At 37.8% G+C, this 15361-nt stretch overlaps 1 long non-coding RNA gene across 1 annotated transcript in view; it reads right to left on the bottom strand.

Moving 5' to 3' along the window:
- Window positions 1–7765: 7765 nt before the first annotated feature.
- LOC108517116 (uncharacterized) overlaps window positions 7766–15361 on the bottom strand; it is a 17609-nt gene continuing 10013 nt past the window's right edge. The window contains exons 3-4 of the long non-coding RNA XR_001882005.1: window positions 11876–12074; window positions 7766–7836 (exon numbers count right to left, since the gene is read on the bottom strand). This is a non-coding gene — a long non-coding RNA (uncharacterized LOC108517116). The remainder of the gene's footprint in view (window positions 7837–11875; window positions 12075–15361) is intronic.

Genomic DNA, 15361 nt, shown 5'->3' with positions numbered 1-15361 from the left:
CCCCATCTTTGTGGTTTTATCTACCTTTGGTCTTTGATGATGGTGTTTTGGTGTGGATGTCCTTTCTGTTTGTTAGTTTTCCTTCTAACAGTCAGGACCCTCAGCTGCAGGTCTGTTGGAGTTTCCTGGAGGTCCACTCCAGACCCTGTTTGCATGGGTATCACCAGCAGAGGCTGCAGAACAGCAAATATTGCAGAATAGCAAATGTTGCTGCCTGATCCTTCCTCTGCAAGCTTTGTCTCAGAGGTGCACCCAGTTGTATGAGGTGTCGGTCGCCCCCTACTGGGAGGTGTCTCCCAGTTAGGCTACTCGGGGATCAGGGACCCACTTAAGGAGGGAGTTTGTCTGTTCTCAGATCTCAAACTCCATGCTAGGAGAATCACTACTCTCTTCAAAGCTGTCAGACAGGGACGTTTAAGTCTGCAGAAGTTTCTGCTGCCTTTTGTTCAGCTATGCCCTGCCCCCGGAGGTGGAGTCTACAGAAGCAGGCAGGCCTCCTTGAGCTGGGGTGGGCTCCACCCAGTTCAAGTTTCCCAGCTGCTTTACCTACTCAAGCCTCAGCAATGGTGGACGCCCCTGCCTCTGCCTCGCTGCTGCCTTGCAGTTCGATCTCAGACTGCTGTGCTAGTAGTGAGCAATGCTCCATGGGTGTGGGACCCTCGGAGCCAGGCGCGGGATATAATCTCCTGGTGTGCCATTTGCTAAGACCATTGGAAAAGCACAGTATTAGGGTGGGAATGTCCAGATCTTCCAGGTACCATCTGTCATGGCTTCCCTTGGCTAGGAAAGGGAATTCCCTTACCCCTTGTGCTTCCTGGGTGAGGGGATGCCCGCCCTGCTCCGTGGGCTGCACCCACTGCCCTACAAGCCCCAGTGAGATGAACCTGGTACCTCAGCTGGACATGCAGAAATCACCCATCTTCTGCATCACTCAGGCTGGGAGCTGCAGACTGGAGCTGTTCCTACTCAGCCATCTTGGAACCTCCCTCCTGAAATTGTTACATTTTAAAAATCAGGTATTACTATTCCTTTGGGGAAAAATGTAAACTCCCAAAACGCTGAGAGCCTTCATACCATCATGAGAGCAATTCCTAAGAGCTGAGTAGTGGCTGCTACCTCTACTGTTGGCTAAATACCTAGCCAATTGCATTTGTTTTATTCACTATGGCCCCTGGTATTAACCATATACAGAAAGTATACAGTTCCTATTAAACTTTGCCAGAAGCATAAATCCAAATGACAACTATTTTGGGAGACAGTCACCAAGAACAAGTCTCTGTAATGAGCTTTATTCCTTAAGCAAAAGAGATTTCATTCTGCCTTCTACAAAATCAGTTGGTTTTCTCCCATAATTTTCAAAACTCATAACAGATCAGAGGTTCTGTACGCTTCTGGATTTCAATTTTAACCCTGGACCACTCTAGGTTTTCTAGACTTTAAAGAGTCACAGAACACAGAGTTTTAAAGATCCATCACAGCTACACAGGTTATATGCAGGATTTGCCACATCACATTATCATATGAATTCTTAAAGCTTAACAATAATTGTTACATAAGTTTATAATCCTAAGAAGTTCCTGCTATGTGGAAATGAATGGCATAGATATGATTCTCAGCTAAAAGGATTAATAAAATCCAATCTGCAGGTACTTGAAACAACAAAAGTTTTTGAGTCATATACCAGATTCACTTCATTTACTAAGGTTACCTTGTTATTGGACTGGCAGCTGGAACAAGTATCTATAAAATATTCATTTTATCTGCATTCTGTCTGTTCCACAAAAAAAGTCTTGATGCAGTTTTTTAAATGCAGTAATTACAACCTAAAGCCTATTTTTTTAAACTTAAATTTATATATACTTTTCGCTACTTATTTATTCTAGTGACAAATTTAGTGTTTAGTGTTTCCCCTGCCATTTTTTTTTTTCCACACAATCTTGAGCATCTCAAATGTTAGGGACAATTTAATACACCACAGTGCATTAAGATATCCTTGTAGTTAGAACAGAAAACCAAACACCGCATGTTCTCACTCATAGGTGGGAACTGAACAGTGAGATCACTTGGACTCGGGAAGGGGAACATCACACACTGGGGTCTATTATGGGGAGGGGGGAGGCGGGAGGGATGGCATTGGGAGTTATACCTGATGTAAATAACGAGTTGACGGGTGCTGACGAGTTCATGGGTGCAACACACCAACATGGCACAAGTATAATATGTAACAAACTGCACGTTGTGGCACATGTACCTAGAACTTAAGTATAATAATAAAAAATAAAAATAAAAAAAATAATTAAAATAAACTAAAAGATATCTTGTAGATTAATTCAGTTAAGTGCAAACAAACATTTGCTAAATGATTACAGTGGGGTAGGACCAACACTCATTAGTATACCAATTGAGTCTCCATCTTAGAAGCTGAGAGATAATGGAAAAACAGAATGTCATTGCAGTGACAGTTTCCTCAGTAGTGGAGGCATAGCTCACTTGTCCCGGATTGAGACAGGATCAAAGATTCTGGAGATGGAATCACCTGGGATTAGCTTAAGACAGATGAGGGCCAGGCGCAGTGGTATGCCTGTATCCCAGCACTTTAGGGAGGCCAAGGAAGGCAGATCCAAGGTCAGGAGATGAGGGACATCCTGAGCTAACACAGTGCAAACCCGTCTCTAATTAAAAATACAAAAAATTAGACTGGCGGATGGTGGGTGCTGTAGGCCCGGTACTCTGGAGGCAGAGGCAGAGAATGGGGGACCCCGGGGGCGGGAACTTGCAGTGAGCCAAGTCACGCACTGATCCGCCTGGGAGACGAGAGGAATCCGTTCAAAAAAAAAAAAAAAAAAAAAAAAAAAAAAAAACAGCATGAAATTACCTAGGCAGGGTTTTAGCAGAAGGACAGCCTGAGCGGTAAGGCATGGAAGCAGAATCTGTTTACTTAAAGAATTGTATGCATTTCCACATTAGCAAGGATTGTGCTTGATTCTTGTTCTTTCAATATGTGTAAATTGACAGTGGAAAGTCTGAGAAAACTTTAAGGCTCATTTATTTCCCACATTTCGTGCAAGTGAGAAGTTATTAATTCTTCGTATGTTAGTTGAACAAGGTTAGAACTGCTGCACCTCACAGAAATAGGAAAACACATTATTAAAGATTATTTAAATGCTTTAGCCTACTTATAGAATATGGCTCTAAATTAGTTTATAGCCAAAAGGCATAGAGGTTAAAATGCAGTACTAGTAACAGAATATGATGTTAAGGAGTAATTAAGTATGAAATTGTTTTACTGTTCTAAAGTGACATGATTGCGATTGGTGAAAACGAGATAGGAATCTGAGTCAGTGCACTGTGGCATCCATTATGTGATCCACCAGCCTATTTCTAAGGAGGAGTTTGAGAAATGCACAGTTGCGTGGTGCCCAAACTGAAGAAGACTGGGAACGCTCTGCTTCTGTGAGAGCAAGGGCTTCCTCTCCCTTTCATGCATTTCTAGGGAGCAACATAAATCCAACTTCACCAGGAAAGGTTGAGATCGAGTTTACTGGAGAAATAGCCGAGTGCCCTTCTTTCCACCTAGAAACGAGAGGACTTGACTATAAAATTTTGTGGCAGGATTTCCCTGGCGGGGGGCGGGGGGGGCCGGGAAGTCTTATTTAAACGACATGGACAGACTTAGAAACATAAATTAATTTTAAATGCATATGTGTTTCACTTATCATTAATGGGCTTTACATTACATTTTGCCTCTATAAAGTATGTGGGTATTAGTTTCTTTTTCTGTAGGCAACTAGGAGCAGGAGCAATTAATATTTATCTTTTACCGAAGTCTTTTCGAATAAGATATTCTAGAAATTTCTGTATTTTTCCTTTACCGAAACTTCATAGAGGCTATATGTAGGAAATCCTTTCATTTCCTACTAATTACACTCAAGGACAACTCTGGAAGAGTGATCTACATTATTATGTGATTATATATTCTATGTGCTTAAACATAACTAGTGTCTATTTCCAGTCTTGTATTTTTTTTAACTATAATCTTCTAGAAGAACGGATCAATGAGATCTGTACCAAACGATGTGGAAAGAACACAAAGAAGACGTAAGGACTTCATCAAGTGAAAAATTAAATGTGGGTTGGACATCATAAATTATATTATGGCCTAAGTTGTACATTTCAGAATGCAATTTCATTATGAGTTCCAAGGACTCAATGATGGGGAAAAAATCTCTGCTCATTAATTTTCAAGGTAAGACAAATGTTTCCTTGAATGCTTTGCTTTTGTGGTTAGATAAATTTTTAGATGATTGAGAATCTGATCCAAAACTTTAGTTGAATTCATCTACATTTGTTCTAAATATAACTTAATCCTATTCTATGGTATTATAATGATGGGTTTGCAAATTGAAAGGGCTTGAAATACTAGACGAAGTTAGGTTTTCTTCTATTGTAAAGTTTTAGAGTCTGGTTTCATTAGTTTTAAATAAATTAAGGGGACATAAAGTCCTATTATTCATTTGTTCATGCTGAAACAGGAAGATATAATATTACTTGAATGACTTATTTTGTTCACACTATAAAGCTTTTGCTCCGAAATGCATAACACACACATACACACATTGCACACAAACACAATTATCATTTAATGATAAATCAATGCAAAAGGTTTCTCTTCATATGGAAATTTACATATGATAATGCATATTAAAATATTGTTTAACGTAGAATTTGTCAGAGCTCACTGAAGCTGCATTCCACTGAAGAGTTATTTGTGTAAGTAGAGTATCCTGAGAGGGGAAAGAATTACGACCGTTCTTTACAACAGAAACTTCAACTCTTAAATTCAACAAATGTGGCAAATGGTGCAGAGTGAATATTTTAATAGGTTATAGATGTTTCACTTAAATTTTTAATCTGTCAGTCCGTTTTTTATTAATAAATTTGGAATTCTTTAAACCATTTACAGGAAATTTAATATAGAGACTAAGGATGTGCTAATACAGCTGTCACTCTTAGTTTGTAAACTTTTTAAGTTTAGTGGGAACTTAAAAAGCAAAAACAAAAAACAAAAAGGGACTTCCTGTGATACTTTTTTCAAAAATAATAAAATCTATATGATTTTTTATTGTTGAGTGTGTAACAAAGTAAGTTTTTTGTATTTTGGATACTTTCAGGCTTGCAACTGAAATTAATTTAAAATCTAAATTTTAACCTACTTGAATGCTCAGAGAGTGTTTTAGTACTAAAGTGACTACTTAAAATAAAGAACAAGACTAAGAAGGGAACATTTCTGTTGATACACGTGTTTTTAAAGTAATTTTAAGAGCATTATTAGGTTAATTTAATCCAATTAATGACCCAAATGCCAAGGTAATTTTAAATTTACATTTTTAATAAAAGCAACATGTTGAAACAAGAGAGGGTGAGATTAACCTTTTCGCTCAAGTAATTTACAAGTCAAAGACAAGAAGAGATCACAGTGAATGTGCCATCTTAACCAGAAGAATTTAGTGAATAATTAAAGTACAAATTGCTTTAACCTCCTTGAACTTTTCCAAGCAATTTCTCTGTACTTCTATATATGAATGTCTTAGTTAATTTTCTGCTACTATAACAGAATACCACAGACTGGGTAACTTAGAAGAAAATAAATTTATTTTCTTCCTAGTTCTGGAGGCTGGGAAGGCCAAGGGCATGGCATTGACATCTGCCTTGTATCTGATGAGGACCTTCTTACTGCATGATAACAAAGCAGAAAGGCAAGCAAAAGCGTAAGATGAAGAGAGAGGAAACAAAACCAAACACATCCTTTCATCAGAAGCCCATTCCCTCTATAAGGCATTATTCCATTTATGAGAATGGAGCCCTCATGACTTAATCATGACCTTAAAGGCCCCTCCCAACACTGTTACAATGGCAATTAAATCTCAACAAAGTTTCCAGAGGTGACATTCGAATCATAGCAATGAATTTTTCATAGTTATATTTGGTATTCGTGAGGGAAGAAATGACCATTTTCCTTGTATTTTTATAATTAAATCAGCAAAATATTGTAGTAAAGAAATCTTTCCTGTGAAGATACCATGACCCCATGGATGGCTCATGTTGGATTTCTTGAAATTGGGGCTGGGATGGGAAGGTTTGGTGATGCTGATTATGGAATTTAACTCTCCAACCCTGGATGTTCGCTTGTGTAGTTGTGAGCAAAAGGTCTAAATGAGGGACAAAATGAATGGAGAAGGCTGAGAGTCATTGTGAAGCAAGAATGACCTTTTCTTGCAATAGAAATTTAATTCTGAAAACAACTCTGAATGGAGAGCCCAAGAGCAGCATGGGCAAAGGGGTATTTTGGTGATATTGATATACAGTGATTGAAGAACAGCCTTCTGGTTTATTCTAAACATTTATCCTATCAAATGTAGCAAGTTTCTTAGAAGAAATTCCCAAAAGCCAAATGTTATTTAAATAAAAATAAATAAATAATTTGACCCACCGTGATGCATAGACCTGTTATTGTGTCAACCAGTTCTAATGCATTTATGCCCTCAGATGTATTTAGGGGGCATGTGCATTGCCACTTGCTAACCCACTTTCAGCATCTAGATGTAAATATGTCCTCTGAATCCTCACAGCACTTATACATATTTTGTAGCATTACTATGATCTGAATTCCATACCCTACTTAACTATGATTCATTAAGATCAAGAACTTTAATTCATTTTTGTAACTCCTGAGAGGCTTAACAAAATTTGCTTCTTATTTCATGAAGCTTTTATTAATATTTAAAATGGCATGATACACAGTGACATCTTAAAGGTTGAGTCTGGCATGGCATGGACAGAGAATCAGGTTTGGAGCCAGGATTTGAACTCTCACTATTTATTCATATAACTTTGATTTATTTATCTGAAATATGAATATTAGAATAACTGCCTTGTGGAAATGTCACAAGATGTATATATTTATATATATTTATACAGAAAAATGAAAAACAAGGAGAAACTATTAATGTCAATCCAAAAGGAAAACAATGTACTACATCTCTCATGTAGTGAGAGATAATCCTCATGTTAGTCATGTGCAACTTTTGCAATTCTCTCCCATATCTTCTTAAACCTGAAAAGTGTCTGGTTTATTCACATGTTGATGTAATGTGTAGAGTGATATTCTCCACAACTGTTTCCCTCAGACTAAAGCCCCTGGATTTTTTTTTTTAATTTTGCATAGAAACTAAATCAAGATTAACTCATAAGGAGGAAGCGCACAAATGTTTTTTGATGGAAAGAGGAATATTACAGCAAAAGATGACTCAAACATGATTATAAACACAATCTGCTTTTGTATGGGAAAATAAGCAGCTTTTCAGAATTAGTCCTAGTTTATCTTTAAAGAATGTGAAAGTGCTTATATTGAATTTGTATATAGCTATAGAGCTTAGTATTAAGCCATAATTAATACAAGAGAAAGAAAAATAAAAGGATAAGCACAGGTACATTTTATGAGTTTACCTCCAAGGAACTATATTACTTATCTGCAAAAGACACAACAGGTAGGTTCTCAAAACAGAAAATAAGTCCAGCCGGGTGCAGTGGCTCATACCTGTAATCTGGGAAGCTGAGGTGGGTAGATCATCTGAGTTCCAGACCAGTCTGGCCAACATGGTGAAACCCCATCTCTACTAAAAATACAAAAATTAGCCGGGCATGGTGGCACACACCTGTAATCCTAGCTGCTCAGGAGGCTGAGGCAGAAGAATCATTTGAACCTGGGAGACGGAGGTTGCTGTGAGCCAAGATCGTGCCACGAACTCCAGCCTGTGCGCCAGAGCAGGACTCCGACTCAAAAAAAAAAGAGAGAGAGAGAGAGAGAAAGAAAATAAATCCAATTATGGAAAAAATACAGTCATAGTTTGGTACCCTGAGTTGTGATTATTCATTTTTAAAAATATATTTATTATTTCCTAATACCTTATTTACCCATGAAAAGAAATTAATTCTTAAGAGGTCTGATAATATTTCTTCTTAAATGTACACTTAAAATGTCAAAAGTGTGACCATAGAATGAGGGATCTTAAAATTGACAACTGGCTGAGCAGCCTGGGGTGAGAATGGTGTAAAATTCTTGGGCACAGGTATCACAGCCAGGCCAGGGAATCATGGGAAACGGAAGGTGACAGTGCTCATCATCTGACTGATTATGGAATTTATTATGCTTATGGTTCAAATTTGAACACTGGGAAGTGATATAGACCACCTGGGATCATTTGGAAGACAGAAAGCAGACTAGGCTGGATGCATCAACATACCCTATCTGAACATACAGTCAGCACATGAAGGACAGCTGGAGGAGAGAGGGAGAGGAATGGAAGAAGAATGAGAAAGTGAGCTAGGTCCTGGAGAGCTGTGCATCCAGCTGTGCCTAAGCAGACACAACCTTTTCTCAGTTATAGGAGCCAATAAGTCCCCTCTTTGCTTAAGCTGATTTTTAAAAATTAGGCTTTTTGTCATTTATAATAGAAAGTCTTGGCTAAAGTAACAGAAACTTAAATTAGATGATTGGGCTGACACCTTATATCGAATAAAGACTGCATTCCAGGTTGACGTATAAGACAATACAGAATTTACAAAGGAAATGTCTAAAGATTGCACAATTCTAAAACTCTCACCAACAGCAAAGGTATAAAGTGTAAGGAGTTGGTGACTGAAAGGGAGTGTAGAGAAGAGAGCTGTTTGTGTGTCTTCAATGTCTCTCCTAAGGAGGAGAGGTGAGGAGGTTCTCCTCTCTTCACTTTGTCAAGAGCTCTAGAGGGTCTTGGGAGAACTTGAATGTGTCCTTGGAATGTTATAGAATTATGACTCTCACTTGAGAAATCTAAAGGGCAAACAAATGGCCCCAGTGCTGCCTTGAAAGTATATTAAGGAGAGATTGGAAAACTAGGGATGACAAGCATTCCTACAGTTTTAAGAGGCAGTGAAAAATGAGTTTCTTGTGGGCTGTATACACACCAACTGGAAAAAAAAATGTTCCTGTGGGTTATCTTTGGTCATGTTGGAAATGACTTCCTAGAGGGGCCAATCACTTTTAAGAGAAAGAAAGTGGAAGTGTTGCCAGACATCTGATACTTTGTTTGCCCATGAGGGACGGAAGAAGGATGCAGGCAAACAACTAAAACAGACATGGATTTATACAAGCCAAGAGAATAGCAGATGAAAAGTCCCAAGTGATGGGAAAATTCTGAAGAACCCACAAGAGCACATACAAGAGAAAGGTTCAAATGTAAATCTCTGCCAAGAGAAAATGTGGGACCACTGTGAAATACTAGTCTAGTCAGAACTTTCCTACTCCTTTACCTAGTTTTTTCCTTCCTGTTTTCCAATGCTAGAGGGTTTGGAAACTGAGTAGCAAGATGGAAGAAAAGCAATAAATGCTCCAGTTTGGGGTTGGTGAGAAGTTGACCAAGTCATTCCTTTCCTGAATCCAGGGAAGAAAAGGAATATAAACATTAATTTTAAATCAGAAGGGAAATGTTGATTACTGCATTGGTATAGATATTTTGATTACAAACTGGAGAGCCATTTGTATTACCTAATGGTGACCAGAAGAGTAATAGAATGTTTAGGCAGAGGAACAGTGCAAGGACCAATTCTACAGAAGACATTTAAAAGGACACAGGAGACATGACTCAAATTATTTCCCATTGAATTCTATGAGTCTTGTTTACTTAACACAACCATTATACAGATAGAAGTATTAATGTAGCAAAAGCATTTGTTGATGACTTAGATAAGGCATAATGGGAAAAAAGACTTATACATTATTAGAAACTGTAAATTGACTCAGAAACAATAGAGCAAGTATTCCAAAATTCACAAATTTGCCTATATATTTTTGACCCAGTATTTCCTTTTTGAAGAATGTGTTCCAGTAAAATTACAAAAAAGTGTAAATTATTATTTTGTAATTGACTTTACATATTAATTGCATCAACAAATAGCAAAAAGAAAATAACCCAAATGTTCACTAACTTAGTAATGTCTATGTGTCCATCATAATTTACATATTAGCATATTAACAAAACAGACTATTATGTAGCCAATTAAAAAGTACATGTACACTTTGTCTACAAGTGAAAATGTGTGTAGAATTTTTAATGAAAAAATAGAAAACATAGTATGATTATTCTGAACTAAAAAAATATGTTGTGCATACATTTTAAAGCTCAAAAGAAAACTTCAACACTCAGTAGTTTCTTTCTTGTTTTTGTTCAAGAACTAGTGGTACTGATTTACAATGCAGTACTAACATTTCCGGCTCCTGTTGAATATTTTTCTAAGTTAGAGCTCTACTTCAAAACTGAAGACCAGAGATATCTTGGTACTGCCCCATGTTCATATCTCATGAAACATGTTTTTTGGGGTGTACTTAAACTGTGCTGTGACTCTGCAAAAATAAGCCTTGAAAGCTGAAGGAGAAATGTTTCAAAGAGAAGGAAAGCCAGAAATACCTCTGTTTCCTAACTCAACAATAAGATAACTTAGTTTGTATACCTTGGAAGGAATATGATTCCATTTTTTAAATGTGAGGTGTTTCTAAAACTTTTTTTATATTAAAACATATTAGAAAGACAAATATCACATGTTCTCACTCATATGTGGGAGCTAAACACGTGGACTTCATGAAGAAAGAAAGTGGATTGGGTAGATAGGCAGTCACCAGAGGGTGGGAAGGAGAGTGGGGAGGGGATGATGAAGGCAAAATAAAGAACACAATTGTGTTTATTACCACTGAGGTGTATATGCAAAATGGTAAGGATGGCAAATTATACACGTATATTTTACCTCAATAAAAATATAAACGGGGCTTAAAACCTAGATGACGGGTTGATAGGGGCAGTAAATGGCCATGGCACATGTATACCCATGTAACAAACCAGCACATTCTGCACATGTATCCTAGAACTTAAAGTAAATAAATTAATTAAATAAAATAAAACAGACATATATGTATGTCAAATATATCAGTTTGATGTAATATTAGGAGCAAGCGTGTATATAATCTTTCATCAGGTTAATACATTTTAATTCATCATTCAAATCCTAGTTTGAAAAATCGGGCTACTTCTCCATTTTAGCATCTAAGGAAGCAACAAGAGAGTATAGTCCTAGCAACAGAAGGCAGAAAATTGTGCCTCTGTTGTTTCTCCCTCAAAATAAGTCTGCTCTAGGAAAGAGTTTACTTCTAGAACTGTAGTAGTCATCCTATATAGCAATGACCACGGTTCCCACCAGGGCTTACGACGTGGTTTGGCTATGCCTTCACTCAAATCTCATCTTGAATTGTAGTTCCCATAATCCCCATATGTCGTGGAAGGGACCCTGTGGGAAGTAATTTAGTCATGAAGGTGGTTACCCTCATGCTGCTCATGCTGTTCTCATAATAGTGAGTGAGTTCTCACAAGATCTGCTGGTTTTATAAGTGGCTTCTCCCTTCGCTTGGCACTCATTCTGTCTCCTGCCACCCTGTGAAGAGGTGACTTCTGCCATGATTGTAAGTTTTCTGAAGCCTCCCCAGCCATGGGGAATGGTAAGTGAATTAAACCTATTTCCTTTATAAACTCCCCAGTCTCAGGCAGTTCTTTATAGCAGCGTGAGAATGGATTAATACAACTTACAAAGAAAACCTGAAAGAAAAGCAAATGAAGCCCTCATCTCTCACTGGGACCATCTGAGCAAAAGATATAGGACCTATAAGTTGCCCACATTCTCTGACACATATAGCTCTTCACTTCTAAAGCCAAACAGAATCCTCTAAAACATGATAACCATGTAATCAATTGTTGTTTTGAAAACATTTAAGAATTTGTTTTTATTTACTCACCTCAAAGTTTTTACAAAACTTCCAATATGTGGAAGATCCAAGTTCCCAGCTTTCTTCCCTTATTCTTGTTAAATACAGGTACACAGCAGGACTTCAAGTATCATGCAATTTGTTCATGCTTCTCTTTCTTCCAGTGTACTGTGAAAGCCTTGACTGAGGCAGTGACAGAGCACCTTCACATCTCAATCCTTCACTGTGTCTAGAATAGAGTCCACCAAAGTGATTATTACATAGACCAGTTTACTCCTTTTGAAACCAAAACTAGGACAGACCTAGAGTTTTCTCTCAAGGATTCTGCAGACAGGGAAGTAAAGATAGTGTTCTTGATACTTTGAAGTTTCTTGAAGCAAAGTGATCAATGTTGATTTTTGTATTTCTAGGAATGACTTTTCCCACAATTCCTCTACCAGGGTTGAAAACTGGACTTGAAACCTAACTCTTCTGTCTGGTTTCTGGTCACTTGGCTAGCCCTGTTCTTGTAAGCAGATACTTTGCTGTATCCTCAAGCCTTGATTTGCTCCTGATTCCACACCTACCCAACCTATTTGCTGCTACCCATTTGAGTTTGAGTATTTTCACAACCTGAGATGATTATTACTTTATCCCACCTAATTGATTGTATATAGTATTAACTAGGGCAATGTAAGACCCAAAGTATAATTTTGCTTACACACAAGAAGTTTATTTCTTTCTCAGGTAATGGTACAGGAATAGTACACTAGGCCTGTGGGAAAAGTGATTATCCTTTATATCATCATTTATGGATCTAAACTGATAGCATGTAGCCCAAAGCCAAGAATTTTGGGTGATGTACTGTTTTCTCACTAGGTTGAAATGCAGTTTCCCAGGGCCAGACAACCAATAAACTAAGAAAGTAAAGTAATCTGCCCACTACCATACCCAAAACACATTGGTAGAGCCGGGTTAAGATAAGGGCAATAAAAATTACCATTCAAAAGAGAGATTAATGTGAAACCCACATCAGTCATACGTCCATAGCAATGAGAGAATCTACTGGGCAAACATTGTGAAGACTCCTTCCCGGGAAGTAGAAGAAATGTCATTGTTCACCATGGCTCTTGGCTTTGCACTTTGAAAGTTTCTTCCTTAGTCATTTAATCCTATGGCCACATTTAAGAGAGTGTTAGGAAGTGTGTACTCACTGCAAGCTGTTCAGATTTCACAGCACGTTGTCTTATGATGCTAGGTTTGTTTTAGAGAGGAAATAGGCAAAGGCTTTTCAAGCCAGTCTCATGGTTACTTTGGCAATACTCTTCCCTTAGAAATCTGTGATTTCTAATCAATTTGCTGATTTCTAATCAATTTCACTGAGCTCCATTTGCCTGACTACACCCAAAATTATTTCAGAGACATAGTTTTAAATCTCTTTATTTTTCTGAGCACTTGCCTTTAACTTAATGGCAGCTTCTTTGATGCATGTGAAATAATGGGCGAAGATGAAAGCTATATTCTTGTTGTGATCTTAGCCACAGGGCTGAGTTCCTTTGGTTAATGAGAAGCATTGATATGTATTTTGCCTCTAAGCCTTTTTCAGTCTTATCTCCTACAGTTTTAGGACTGGAAGTATCTGGCTTTTCTAACACTTTGAAATCTTTAATTTTTCTAACACTTTGAAATCTTTAATTTCTTCTGAAAAATCAGCCAACACCTTCCTGAACTTATTTTTTCTTACAATATTGCTAAAAGCAGTAACAGTCAACAAACAATAAAACGTGGGCTCTTTCTAAGCTCTCCTAAACTACAGATGCAGAAGATACATAGTATTTTTTTAGTTATTGTAACAAAAGTTACTAAATAGCTTACCTCAGCATAGCATAAATATGCTGCTTTCTAGCATTTATTATCTAATTCTTTATCTCCTGACACCCAAATACTAACTTAACGCCATATACATCAGGATTTTGTTACGGCACCTGATTTCAAACTGCATGTTCTTTTTCCACTGCAAAAGGATCTGCTAATACTCATAAGAAGCATCTTGGGGAGTCAAGGCAGGAGGATCAATTGAGCTGAGGAGTTCAAGACCAGTCTGGGCAACATGGCAGAACCCCATCTCTACTACAAATACAAAAATTAGCAAGGCGTGGTGGCATATGCCGGTAGTCCCAGCTATGTGGGAGGCTGAGGTAGGAAAGACCATCTGAGCCAGGGAAGTGGAGGTTGCAGTGAGGTGAGATTACACCACTGAACTCCAGCCTGGACCACCCAGTGAGACCATGTCTCAAAAAAAAAAATAAATAAATAGAAATTATTATAATAAAAGAGAAAACATGATACACATCACTGGTTAGGTACCACCCAGTCCTCTAGCAGTTGAGCTGGGGGAAGAGAGATCATATTCAGCTATGGGTTTCCGGAGGACTTAAAGGGTTAGAGATTAGAGGGAGGCACTCAGACCCAGGGAAATGTGAAGCGTACACTAGAAACATACATTAAAACATATGGGGCTCAAAAATAGGAGCCAAGGTTGGGAAAGCAGGCTCAGGTCAGGTCACAAGTCACACCTGATGGACTCTAGGGCAAATCATACTCCTCTACGTCTGGAGTATCTCCCTTTTAGATCAAAATGGCAAAATGATCATGTGAGTTTGTATTCTCTCTTTTCTAAGACTCCATCTAAATTATAAAAACAAAATGAAATTAACAGAAGGGAAAATAAGAACAGATGAGTAATTTTAATAAATATTTGGAAAACTGAAAGCAAATGAAAGAATTCTGACTGATGAAGTAGAAAGGGGCAAAAAGATGATTTGTACAATAAGGTTTCCCCCCAAGATTGAATGAGCTACCTGGAAAACACCAAGACCGCCTGTGTGAGTGTTAGCTTCTAGGGCATAAGATGAACAGTGGGGAGAGGTTGGAAGAGAAAATTGTTGCAGAATATCATAGTGGTTAAAAGCATAGTTTTTATGCCAGAGTACATGGATGTGATCCAAGTTCTGCCGCTTACTAGTTGTGAGGTCTTGGACAAGTTATTAATCTCTCTGGGACTTTTCTTATGTGTAAAATGTACTGACGATAACACTCGTACCTTCTGAAAGAGCAATAGTGAGGACTGAGTTAATACCAATCATTTAGAATGGTACTTGGTGCACTGTTAGTGATTAATTAATGTTCATTAATAATTTTTATTATAATTGCTTATAACTTTGATTTCACAAATATTTACAAATTTCCTTTCCCCATCTACCCTACCCCAGCAGCCTCTGTAACCATTGTTACCCGATAGGGTTGTCCAGGTTCTTGGTGTGTTGAACAAAGAATTGAACAAAATGCACAAAGTAACAAAAGAATAAAGCAATGAAAGACAAAGCAACGGAAGAATGGAGTAAGGAAAGCACGGATTTATTGAAGACCATTCACAGACTGGGAGCGGGCTTAAGCAAGGGGTTCAAAGCCTCTCCAATTGGGGTTTTCTGGTTTGGGGGAATTTTTTTTTTTTTTTTTTTTTTTTTTTTTTTTTTT

Source organism: Rhinopithecus bieti, unplaced genomic scaffold (genome assembly GCF_001698545.2).
Source record: "Rhinopithecus bieti isolate Rb0 unplaced genomic scaffold, ASM169854v2 scaffold_39317, whole genome shotgun sequence".
Lineage (NCBI taxonomy): Eukaryota > Metazoa > Chordata > Mammalia > Primates > Cercopithecidae > Rhinopithecus > Rhinopithecus bieti.
The sequence above is the reverse complement of the archived record's forward strand: the minus strand, read 5'-3'. Positions and strand labels throughout refer to the sequence as shown.